At 33.4% G+C, this 13,472-nt stretch overlaps 1 pseudogene; it reads right to left on the bottom strand.

The window, feature by feature from the left end:
* Positions 1 to 1,098: 1,098 nt before the first annotated feature.
* LOC149241080 (uncharacterized protein At4g18257-like) overlaps positions 1,099 to 13,472 on the bottom strand; it is a 37,805-nt pseudogene continuing 25,431 nt past the window's right edge.

Genomic DNA, 13,472 nt, shown 5'->3' on the forward strand with positions numbered 1-13,472 from the left:
AAGTGTGATAGTGTTCTTATTCCTTGCCTTGCCATTTCCAGATAGCCATGGTGTGATGGGATTTTCATGTTTTGGTTGAGCTGGATTGTCGGATGAATTGGAAGTTGAATGAGGTAGATCTCTGAATGAAATAATACATGGCCTAGTGATCCCCGAACTAGACTGTGGATTTTGGTAAAGCCAATAGCCTAGTGACCCCTAAACCAGACTAAGAGTTGCGATAAAGCTAGGTATTGTGTGCCTCGGTGGGCCTAGGAATCCTCAACCGGTGAATGGCGGGATATGCGGTAAATCCTAGAGCTGTTTACCCTTGATCATGCCTAGGAATCTATGTGGTGAATGACGGGATATGCGACAAATCCTAGAGGGTGGTGTCTCGATTATGGCATAGTGATCCCTGGATCATACCATCAATTCCTCATGGTGTAGGTGGAGAAATTTGGTGGCATCCATGCTTGTGTTAGGGCCTAGTGATTTGGTGGGGATTGTGGTAAATACTGGTATTGTATGTTTATTGTTTTGGCCTAGTGATCTAGTGAGGATTGTAGTAAATCGTGGATCTATTGATGAGGGTGAGGTGGTGTAGCATCGGGAAGACCTGGTTGAGTTTTGGTTATGAGTCCCACATTCATGCTTGGAATATGGCACGGGCATGATTGGCTGAAAGAAAAATTTAGTTCAACTAATCTATGGTTGGGTGGTTCGCCGAAGTCCCATACTCGGTTGGCCTTTACATTCATTAGTAAGAGTTCGTTCTCCTTGGTATTTCATGTGTAAATGTACTGGTTCATATGTGGTATTTATGGTTGTTGTATCCTTATTATTTTTGTTGGTTATATGCTGCTTATGAGTATGTTTTATGACAGTGATGATGTATGCCTCTCATTGTGTTTTTCTTTTTAAATGAATGAACAATGAATATATGACCTAATAGATGATAATGCAACTAATGTGATAATGCATCAATGTTTCCTTAAGAATCTCAGATAAGTATGAGGCCCCTATGCTTAGATATGTTGTTATGACCTGTAGATTTATGATCATTCTTCAAAGCCTTTAGCACCCTTTATGTCCGCATTTGTGTTGTGTCTCCAATTATCACAATCCGTTTTTCAAAAATTCTTGTTGTAATATCTCTTGATTCTTTTTAACTTGAATTTATTGTTGTTTCTTTAAACCATATAACTTTTTCATAACTTCAGTGGTATCTTAGTTTAATTCTGTTAGTAGTCTCTTATTCCCACTTCCAGCTCAGAAGAAATCGAGTCTAACCGATGCCCACATGTTTTTTATTTCATTATGTAAAGACATGTCACCATCTATTTTACTTTCATTGTCTAAGATTCTAGTTTTATTATTCCCTTCCAACCTCCAATGTTGCTACAAGTTTCTGGCCCTCAAAAATCTTGTTCCTAATGATCAAATCCCATTTGGGCTTCTCTTTGTCAACTTTGATCTCAACATATAACTTGACCTTCTTGGAGTAGTTGATTTGTTATGCAAACTTGAAGGCGATGGAAAAATTACAAGTAAAATTTTATGTATTTTGGGTAATGGATCACTTTACAAAACACATAAAATAATTATTTTTAAACTTAGTTAACATCAATAAAAGAGACAATATACAATATTAGAAACACATAACAATAAAAATGATAAAGGAGTTCACCCCTCTCCTGGGCTACATCTCTTAAACAATGTCCAATGTTAGGCCTATTTCATTAAGTGCTCAAATTTGTGTTTACATGGATTTATAGTGCTCAAAATGTAAATATTATGTCTCCAATGGCTTTTGAACAGTAAAAAAACCCTAGATGGACTTTTGTTGGTTTCAATTTGGCCAAAAACTGAAGAAGTTATGCTCTCTCAAAGTTTTCTCTGCTAATTGATCTTCAAACTGCACTACACTGTTACCTATCCTATGAATACACCTTTTCTGGGCTCATCAAGTGACAATTTCACTCTGCGCCGGTGAGATTCGCGCTAGATTGGGTGCCAGATGTCGCCTACTTTAATTGCCTAGTAAGGCTTGTAGGCGAAAAACTAGGGCCACATGGGGCCATGCACCCAAGGGCATGAGCTAACCGCCCGTGCCCATGAGCATAGCCCCCTAGATATTTGGCTTTTGGTTTCGTGTAGCCCGTGAAACTGGGGACTTTCCATAAGTTTTAGTGCCTAAAATCTAAGCCCTCCATAGTGATCTGCCGTGGTTCCATGCTCCGTGGTGACAGTGGGCTGGTCCCAAAAATTTGCCCCTAACTATTCCTCTCCATTTAACTTTGGCGTGTTGGCATATGGTAGGCCGTGGAACCTCGACCTGGTGCCTTACCCCAAGCCCCTCGACTGTTAGATCCCAAATCTCTGACTATGGTTACAAGCGCTCGATTTGATCCGAGGCTAGTCCCCAAAGTTCCACCCCCTCATGATTGTTGGTGCTTCCGTCTGTTGGCGTTGGTCTGATGGTTTATTATCGCAGGTGCCAAAACCTTGGGTCGGGGCTAACCCAGAGCCCTCGATTTCCCTTCATGTAGTATTGTGGGTGTGGGGTGACTGAGGGCCAGGGCTTAGCCCCGGCCCCATCCCCCAACTTCAAACGACATAAAATTTAAATACTAATTTGGAACTATGGTAGTTAAGAATGACCATGTGCCCTGGGGTGCCACGTGAAAGCCCATTACTTGGCCACGTGGCATCCCACCATTGGTCCAACTCATAACCTAATTTAACCAATGAAATGCACAATAAATTCGACCCAATATGGAGAGGCCATGTGGTAGCCTTTCATTGGACCAAATAGTATAGTCAGCCTGCCCAGTCAGCATACAGACTACCTAGTCAATAGTCTTGCATCCAACCTGCAAATTTTTTATCTGTTTATGAAATTGATCAGAAAGCGATATCGGTAGCATACGATATCGATTTTTAATGATTTAAGTTGCATTGGATTCAGGTCATCGATATCTACGCTCTAGTACAAGTTTCGAGCACTTTTGAACACCTTTCATTTTGAGCACTTTACTGATCCCCTGGTTCATTTTCCCAACTAAAAGCTTTTGGACCTCCAAAAGACTATTTCCAGGCAACAAATAGATGAGGGTACAATTCCCTCACCATTCCCTTTCAATACATTTGGCTTTGCCTGATTTTGTACCTTTGAGCCCCTTGTGAAAGTGCCTCACGTTCCTTCTTCTTGAAGTTCTTGTTTCTTTGTCAAGGATAAGATCTTGCTGCAATTATTCAAGATTTTCAGGATAGAAAACGTCTCTTGAAAGAATCTGAACATTCTCTCCTATGTATTCAATCAAAGGAGGCTTACCCAATTTCAGTTTCTTTTTACCTTAAAGTTTTTCTTTGCTGATGCAAAGCCTTACTTCATCTCCAACCTGAAAACTGTGGTCAACATGATGCTTATCATGTTTAGGCTCATACTTGGCTTGACTCTTCACCAAATGTGATCGCCATCGCCATGCACCATTCTTCCTCAAAGCCAAAACACTAGGAGAGCTAGAAAAAAGATGTATTAGAACTAATGTTCCCTTTGTCAAGTAGCTCTTGCATCTTCTTCCTTATTCTTGCATTCTCTATCACTGACATCTTTTTCAAACCAGTGTTCAAATGTGATGCATCCTGCTGCAAATGAACTTCATGTTGTTTACCTCTTTTGGGAGGCAACCCATTAGATTCTTGAAACATCTTATCACATGTGTTAACCACTTCAACTAAATCATATTTTAATGTTGCATCACATTCTTGGAAGGCTTCAGATTCATCAATGTCTTTATGTTTAATCATCAACAATGCAAAATCCAGAGTACCATTTATGAACCTCTTCATTTGTCCAACATTCACAAGTGATAAATTCAACTTCTTGCTATGTGCACTAACTATAGTCAATCCCATTTTTAAATAGACGATACTTGTTCTCATGGTGATGAAATATGGATTTACTATCATATAAGTATGGGCTTCCCAAAACAATCCCACAAATTTCAAGTGGTACTGCATCAAGTTCTACCTCATCGATAAAATTTGCGGTGATGACAAATCTAAGTATGCATTTTCTTGTCACTTTCAATTTGTCATTGTCACATACCAAACCCCAAGGATAAGGTTTAGGGTGAGAAATGGTTTCCAAATTTAGTTTCTTGACAATGTCTTGTGAAATGAGGTTTGCTTATGATCCACTATCAAACAAAGTATCTACTTTGTTATGTTTTATGATGACTCTAATATAGAAAAGCTCTATTATTTCTCCTTCACTTTGAGTTTCAATGGGTTTTCTAGAAGAACTAGTACTTGCAATTGAATCCTCATCTTTCAATCCCATGGCTATGATTTTTGTGTCATCTCCGGAATTAGATCTTAGATCTTGATGTGTAGTTGCAACAATATTTTCTTTCTCATTGTTATTAAATTTTTGGGTCTCATCTCAGGATGAAGTTTCCAACAGTGGTCTTCATCATGGCCTTCTTTTGAATAGTGCGTACATGTGAGTTTTTCTCCCTCCTTCTTGACTAAAGCATTCCTTTTATTCTTGCCTTTGAACTTACCTTTTGCTTTTTCTCCATACTTAAATGACTTCTCGCTAGTTTCTTCATAAACATTCTTCCCTCGTTCTTCTAAATGTGTTGCTTGTACACAAATTTCATCTAGATTTGTAGTGTTAAACATGAGAATAATGTATCTCAAATAACTATGTAATCCTCAAATGTATTTCAATAGAGTATCTTGGGAGGAAAAATTTATACCCAAAATCAAAGCTCTTTTTCAAAATTCTTGAGTATAACTTTGCACATTTTGACCCTTAGCTTGCCTAAAGTTTTTCCAATCCATTATAGATTTTTGCATGTATGCTAATGGATAAATTTTCCTTCTTATTGCAACAACAAAATCATTCCACGAGGATAAAACCTTACCATATTTCTTCATGTCCTCTTGAGTTTTGTCCTCCCACCAATTAAGTGATGTACTTTCCAACCTAAGAGAAGCAAACTGAATTTTGGTCTCATCATCCTTGATTCTTTGTATCTAACAATACACTTCAATTTGACGAATCCAATTATCTAATTTCTCAACACTTACCTCTCCATCATACATAGGTAATTTAAACTTTATGTCAAGCTTTAACAAAGGACTTTTACCATATCCTTTTGGAGAATTTGGAGGTGTTTTTTAAAGGGTAAAAGATGTAGAATAAGATGAGGATGAAGACGAGGATGAGGATGGAGCTGAAGGTGGTGGCTTGTCACCATTTCCTCCATTCCCTTTCAGAGGCGTGTCGCCTTTTCCTCCATCTCATTTTGGAGAATTTGAGCTCTCCCCTTGCAACCTTGAGTTCCTCTCTTCATAAATAACTTTTACCATTTCAGACATTTCAAAGAAATATTTTCTAAAAGTTATTTTATCTTCAGACATCCCTTTAGGACCTTCTTCATGTGCCATGACTAGTGAAGCTTGAGGTATGAGTGTTCTCCTTGAAATAATTTGAGATCTTGGCTCGATAAGTTCTCCCTCTCCTCTTTTAAGCTTCAACCTTGTAAGCATCATAAAACACTTGCAAACAAAATCAAACCTTGAAAATAACCTTGAGCTTTGATACCAAATTGATCTATTATGAAAACTTGAAGGTGATGGAAAAATTGCAAGTAAAATTTTATGTATTTTGGGTAATGGATCACTTTACAAAGCACATAAAATAATGATTTTTAAACTTATTTAACAACAATAACAGAGACAATATACCATATCATAAACACATAACAACGAAAATGATAAAGGAGTTCACCCGTCTCTTTGGCTACATCTCTTGGTCTAGCTTACAATGTTGAGCCTCTTTCATTAAATGCTCAAATTTGTGTTTACATGGATTTATAGTGCTCATAATGTAAATATTATGTCCCCAATGACTTTAGAATAGTCAAAAACCCTTAGCTAGGCTTTTGTTGGGCTCAATTTAACCAAAAACTGAAGAAATTAAGGTCTCTCAAAATTTTCCCTATTAACTAATCTACAAAGTGCACTGCTCTATTAGAAATCCTGCAAATCCACCTTTCCCATTAACCCATCACTCTAAAATAGAAAAAATAAACTTTTCAAATTTTATTTTAATTATAATAATTTTAATTTATAAATAATAATAATAAATTCATAATTATGAAAAAAAGAGATACAATTAAAATATTTATTAGTTAAAAAATACATTTATTTAATGTTAATGGAAACAATTATAATATATTTTTTAACGTTATTCAATCTATTAACGTAAATGTAAAGAAATATTGCAATTAAAATAGAAGAAATGAAACATTAAACTCAATTTCAAATTTTATATTTCATTTGTATATTAAATTACAAAGAAACCTAAAACGTTATCCATTGCAATAAAAATATGCTCACATTATGGTACCGACTATTAATGGCCAACGAATCGAATTTGTTATATGTGGATAAGATGACGTTTAGTGAACTTATCTACACATTTAAGATGAGCTCTGATATGTGGATAATATTGGAGTCGTATACCGAGGCAGAGGGGGAATTGCCCGAACGACTGAAAGTAGTCGTAATCTAGGGAAAAAAATTAAAAAAATCTTGTAGAGGCAGTATTTGAATCGTGTTTTTGATGGTGGAAATGGATTCAGTACCATCAAAAACATTTAAGATACCTAAAATTTTGAAGTTTAACAACTATAACTTGGATTTACAGAAATCCTTGCTGAATTTTCTCTAAATATAACCGGAATTTCCATAATTTTCCAGGCAATTCCTCTGGCTAATTAGACTACGGCAATAATATTTTGCTTAGTCAACTTATCTAAACATTTAAGGATAAGCTCAAAGTTATTGGATGGAGTTATTAGAGGGCCGTGAAAGATATTCAGCATCTTGAATTTGTTATGTGTGGATAAGATGAAGCTTAGTAAACTTATGTAGACTTTTAAGGATAAATTCGAAGTTGGTAGAGGGTCCTGAAATATGTTCACCATGTTTGTGAAGATACTAAAGGGGGTATAACGTGAAGATTTTATATATAAACAGGTAAATGAATTAAAATTAAAATTATGAAAAGTAATGGGTGAGGTGAGTTTGCACTAATATTATTGCAATGCTCTTATCAAAGTATATGAGAGATTTCATATATAAGTTATTTGTGTTAGAGTTGGTTTTTACAATTTTATTTATTTATTTATTAGCTAATTATAGTTAGTTGTAAGTTTATATAAAGATTATGAGGAGGAAACACTAGGCTTGCATTTGAAGAGTCATAGCCTTAAGGCTATATAAATAGTATTTAGGTTTCCATGAAGAAAACCAAACCCTATTTGGAGTGGAGAACCATGGTTTATGCAAAATTTGAAAAAACCAAAATTGATTAAGAGTAGAATTTGAATTCATGACTAAAACCTATAACTAGAGTGGAACAAGATCCAGATTCGACGATGACTTCTGAAATATCACTGAGGTTGTCACGAGAGTCGCCGAGAGCATTTGAAAGGATAATGCCCCCATGTAAGAGCTGATAATAACTTGGAGGTGGCTCTACTTTTCTGAATTGTCAAGTGCTACCAAAGCTTACTGTCATCCTGCTCTTGATTTAGAATAGCATTGGCCACAAAATATTTGACATGCCATAGTGTGTAAAACTTAGTAGTTGTGGTACAACTAAAGCTAAGGCATGGCAGAAAGCCACGGATAATTGAATTCACTACCTCATTGTTCTAGGAGACTTGTTCTTGTTTAATCGAGTTCTCAATCAAATACAAACTTTGTTGACTATCAATCAAGATAGAGCAATGAAAATCATCAATTGTAGGAGCATCATCATTTTTGGTTCTTGTACACCTTAAAGAAGCCTTGCAATGAGAATTGGAATGAAGCAACATAGTACACATAATTAGCAATAGAAAGACAAAAGCAAACCTAATTGAACTGACTATACTTTATAATAACCACAACTTACATGTACACTAGGGAAAAGGGGTCCTAAGATCCATCTTAAAGCGTTGGAACTAAAGACCAAAGATAAGTTTAACACCCTTCTGCATTAAAGCATCTATTGCCTTTATGATAATCATTGTGTCATAAAAAACAAGACTCCATGACAAATACTATGTTCCATTATCCCTACCTAAAAAATAGTTCAAATGTTAATACTCTAGATGTGAGAAATTGTCTATCATTTGGATATATGTGTGTTGTACATCCTCTCATGCCTTCAATCACCCTGTACTAGGAATATTGAAAGATTATTATTACCATGGTCTTTGTCATATGGAGGGCGAGGGCCGTTGGGTGCTTTCAAGCACATGGGCTGCTAAATAGCTTTAGTATGAAGAGTTCATCCATAAGTAGTGCAACATTCAAATTGGGTTAACTCTAGCTCAATTTATGAACATACAACAATTGGTTCAATGTTTAAATACATATATTATAAATTATGATTTGACTATAAGTAAGAGGATACAACTTTCACTTGCCACTTAGACTACACAAATTGACAATTACAACATGCTATATTAAAGGCAATACATGCAATAAAAATATAGAGAGCATAGATTGCAATAGCTCAGTGCACAGAGGTAGGGGTGTATTAGACAGGGCTTATTGGTAAGGGAGGCTTGCACTAAACTTTCCCGAGATAAATTAATGTTTAGGAGGTTGACCATGAATTTCAGGTTTAAAGGTAGGGGGTTCAGACATATTGCCTATTGGCTGCAGAGTCATAGATTCACTGGCGGGGATGGCTTCCTTTTGCATCCGTTGAACGACATTACAACAAATAAGAATCATGAGTGAGTAGTGGCAATGGAGACTTCATAGGAGCATGAGCACTGGGATAATTGAAAGTCGGTGAAAACGAGACATTCATTATCATTGTTATCGTTATAATGATCTACAGATGGCTTTGAGCACTGGGATCATTGAAAGTCGGTGAGAATAACACGTTCATCATCATTTTTATTGTTATAATGATAGACAGATGGCTTTGAGCACTAGGATCATTGAAAGACGGGAAAAACAACACGTTCATCATCATTGTTATTGTTATAATGATTGATGGATGGAGAGGGAATTGAAATGACTTTTTAAGGTTCCCCTCGATTTGTAAATGTATATCAATTATCATTTAGTAAAGATATATGTATTGTTTGAGTATTTTAAAGGTAGATTTTGGAATATTTTGAAAATCTAATATATTATTTAGTTTAGTTTTATCCATATTTATCAAAATTTCAAAATATTTCAAAATCTTTAAAATATACTAAGATTGAAATGAATATAGAGCAATTGAAGATCTAGTAACTTAGGTTTAGCTTTATTCATATTTATCAAAATTTCAAAATATTCCAAAATCTTTAAAATATACTGAGATTGCAATGAATATAGAGCCACTAATAAACTCCACCCAATTGAAGGCCAGGGAGAGACTAGGCACCTTTATCAAGAATGAAGGAAAAGGATTACCTTAAGTCGCTGCAAATGATCTGATTTGCAATGATATGATTTACATCCCATGATTGATGTTGATGCTCAAATTTGCAAGGAAACCAATATTATTGCTAAGGATGATGAATACTTTGTAGCAAAGGTCGTTGTCATCTTGCTAGGAAAGCTCGCCATTTTTGTTGTCAACTTCCTAAGCTAGCTCGCCTTATTCTGTGTTTTCTACAAGAAAGAACTTCTTGGATGCTCTCAGAGCTTTCCATTTACAAATGTCGCTCGGTTAGTATTACAGAATTTGAAACCTCACAAGGTACAATCAGATTATATTATTGACGATAGATTTTACGCTTCGCTCCCTTCCTTTTACACTATTTAAATTTTTTATTATGGGTTGTTGAAGAGTGTCAAAAAATGGATTGTGGTGCTAAAACCCATAACACTATTATGAAATCCTCATCTGTTCAACGTTTTGGTCTTCTACATCCATAACTTGGACATGGATTTGAACCCAGAACTCTTAACTTGTTGCCGAAGTTTGGTATGGCTATGACATTCTCATCTCTGCAATGTTTCGAGCTTCTATGTCTGTATCTTACCTGTAGATTCTAACCCAGAGCCCTCATCAGAGTAGCTGATGGTTTAAGTTAACATTCACGTCCACAACTAGGATCAAGGACTGTGTTGGGGAAAGTTCAAGGCCCAACATATCTAGGTTGCACACACTACGCCTTGTTGTTGATTTTAGAGACGCAGTGTATGAAATGACATGATTCCATGGTTGCATAAAAGAGACAATTGGAATGCATTCTCTAGGTGCTTCGCTTCCACCATAAACATGTCTGTTAGTGTAGTCACTATATCCTAGTTCCATATGCCTTCCTACAACATGAACAATTAACCAACATAGGGTATTATACGCATCGAGGAGTAAATTAAACACCTGAGAGAGTCATGTGAAGGGTGGTGGCAATTTCTTTGATCACCAATCTGGAGAAGCACTTATTGCACTAACTAGTATAGGTAATGAGATTTAATTTTCCCATACATAACCTTAAAATTTTGGATATCTTTAATATATATATATATATATATATATATATATAGTTGTGCAACCCTCATAATCATTAAAGACAAACTGGGACCAGAGACGATGATGGGGAAAGCCAAAGAAAATAAAACTGTGGGCTTGCTAGGCCCTTTTTCTCCACCACTAGTATGATCATACTATATACTAGTCTCTATTTAGGTTTTGTTTTCTGGTTTGAATGATTTCTATGCCTTACTTTGATTCATTTGATGTCTTTAACCTCTTTATGTAAGGTAGATGTAGTGACATACCTTTGAAAGGGTTTAAGGCCCGACTTCCCATATGGTTGTAATAATTTTTTTTATAGTAATAAATATAAAAAGTGGATTAATTTACAAAAATGAAATTAACTTACCAAAAATAAGAATGTGTGTAAAAATTATTCTTATAATATGAATTTTTAACATATGTTATCATTATATTATAATGAAATACATTTTATGATATGAATTTTTGAAGAGAAATTATATTTTTAATCTAAAATTTTCAAGAGAAATTATTTTTTTTAATCAAAATTACAAATTTAGATGATTAAAATCATTACTTTTAATTGAAAAATTGATTTAGATCCTTAAAATACCACACTTTCATCTTTATTTTATAATATTATGTAATTTTGTTAATTCAAAATAGTTCTTATCAAATTTTAGTTAAAAATGTGAGTTTTTTATTATTATTTTAAATGGTTGAAAAAAAACAATATAATTTAGATTATGACATAATGAAATATTCATCATTATTTTATTTTTGTTATTTTGTTTTGTTTTGATTTTTATGAGAGTTGCTTAATATTGTAACAAAATTTTATCAAATGACATAGTGATATGAAAAGTCAAAATTTTCATATATCTCTACTCTTAAATAGATAAAATAAATACTCACATAACAAAAAATATTAAAAAATTAAACTAATTAATTTTTTTAATAAAATATAAAATTTCATTTTCTATATTCTTTTGGTCTATTATTATTATTATAATAAAATAGCTATATATAATAATAACTCAACCATAATATATATATATAATATGATATATTAAAAAAATGAAATAATTAATAATAAATAGATAAATTTCTTGTTAAACAGCCACGATAACAGATCGATGAATTTGTACTTATTGACGTAGCCACTTCAACCAACTTTATAACTGACACTATGAATTAAAAATGTGGCATATATTAAGAATATAACTCTCCCATGACAAAGCTCCAAGTTCCCACTGACTAGGACGCCTTTGTGTTCGCCGCGTTTCGATCAGGAAAACGAGAATTGAAAATGAGATAAATGATTATAATTCTTATTATCGAATTTTAATATACAATAATAGTAATATATAATTCTCTCATGATAAAATAATAATAATAATCAATTCACCCATGATAAAATATTGTTTCAGGGCTCGACCTTCCCTACATGGGAAAAGACAAAGCTCCAACTACTATGACGCCTTTCGGGTTTGCCGCGTTTCGATAACGAAAACAGGAAAGATAAGTATAGAGTAAATATTCTTTAAATAACTCATTTATTATGATAAATAAAATAAAATAAAATATTATAATATAATTAATAAATAAATAAAAGTATTTCCTCAATTTAAAGTGTGCACTTTTCTCAATGACATTAAATAAAGGATAATAGAAATCGAGGTTTGACCTTTGCATCCTTCTCGTCACCGATACATTTAGATACACGAGAGATGTTCCTGATGGTGACTCCAACTCCTTATAAACCATAGTTCGCATTGGAAGTTCTTTATAATAATTTTTTTTTATTAATAATAACTGGGATAATAACCGTTTAAAATGCAAAACTAGTTGCCAGGAATCGTGGTACAGTCGGAGGACTGCCACCGTGGAACAGCAATTGTGTGCTTGGTTAAAATTCGATATTAAAAATCTTTGCAACGAAGCCATTGGAATAAAATCCAGCCTAATGTTATGGCATGAATCCGGTGTCGCGAGATCAAATCACAAGCTGAAACTCTAAGGTGTATTGTTCATACATATGACACAGAACACTTAAGTTTTTCAGACACATAAGCGCATCAGACGCCTTCGAATAACATCCGTAAATTTACGTCACAGCGATTAGGTCTACTTTAGTCACCGAACTACTTCTATAAATCTTTCTAAGATTCCTCCGACTTTAACGAAATGTTCATGGCCTTCAATTCTAGAGACGAAATTATAAAATTATAGCGGTTGAACAAAATTAGAAGGCTTTTTAAAGGCTGTGGATCGAAATGCCCGTAAGAATTATGAATATGAAGTATATGAGAATTTGCATCGGACGAAGATATCAAAATAGCAATAAGAATTGAATATAGTATAACTCTAGTGACGAAATTATAAAATTAGAGCACATGAAGAAAAGTTAAAGGGGGTTATAATAATTAAGAAAAATACTTAAATATATATTTTAGTTTGTGAGGAATTACTGAAAAGATATACATATTACGTAGAGATCATATAAGAGATATTCATTTTACAGGTAAAGACTCTAATTGAGTAAAGAAAATTATAACATTGATTTTAATCACTTAAATTAAATTTAATGGATAATCAATTTTAATTAATATAAAAATATATATTTTTATTTTTAATTTGTTTATATATAAATTATTTAATTAAATATAATATAAATTATATATTATTAAGTCAATAAATTTATTCTACAGTTTAGTATAATAATGTGTAAACCTGTTTATTATTGAAATTGAAATTTTACTTATATCTATTAAAATAAAATTTTAAAATGAAAATTTACTCATATTAACCAAAATATAATTTAAAAAAAATCTAAAAAATTAAATAACATACAAAATATTTACATAATATTTAAACATAAAAAAATTGTAATCCCCTAAATTTATGTTACATCTTTATTTAAAATAAATCTATACTAACCTAATTTAAATAAATATAACCTTAAGGTAACTCC

Source organism: Pinus tabuliformis, chromosome 8 (assembly GCF_031772625.1).
Source record: "Pinus tabuliformis cultivar Carrire ecotype Pingquan chromosome 8, CPIR1, whole genome shotgun sequence".
Classification (NCBI taxonomy): Eukaryota; Viridiplantae; Streptophyta; class Pinopsida; order Pinales; family Pinaceae; genus Pinus; species Pinus tabuliformis.